Below are 476 nucleotides of genomic sequence, written 5' to 3' on the forward strand. Positions count from 1 at the left end.
CCACCATATTTCTTTTTCATTTTCAATTCCAGCGGTATCCAGTTGCAGTTAAAAGCTAGTTTGGCGTGAACGAGTTGGTAAATTTTCATAGCAGTCCTTTTGTTAAAGATAAATCGAAGTGCCTTGGTAAAGAGTAGCTTTTTCGTCGCATGTAATTTTTGGAATACGTCGAAGTCTCATCTTCATATCGCATATTGAGGTGCTGGTTGACATCATACTGCGACACACATATGACGTACATAGTTTCAGTGGATAACAAGACCAGTCACGTGTAAAATCAGACCACAAACACATCTGCGTAATTCATCTACATGCATAGGGATATGTCACACGATACACATGAGTCTCCTAGCGCAAGGCAAGTTATTTCGATTGTCTCAACGCGCGATTTTTAGTCAAAAATGCCATCCTCAATCTGCACAAATGACCCCGTAGCTTACCTTTTTCTTGAGGACACTTTGATGCAGAAAAATACG

Source organism: Opisthorchis viverrini (assembly GCF_000715545.1).
Source record: "Opisthorchis viverrini unplaced genomic scaffold opera_v5_633, whole genome shotgun sequence".
Classification (NCBI taxonomy): Eukaryota; Metazoa; Platyhelminthes; class Trematoda; order Opisthorchiida; family Opisthorchiidae; genus Opisthorchis; species Opisthorchis viverrini.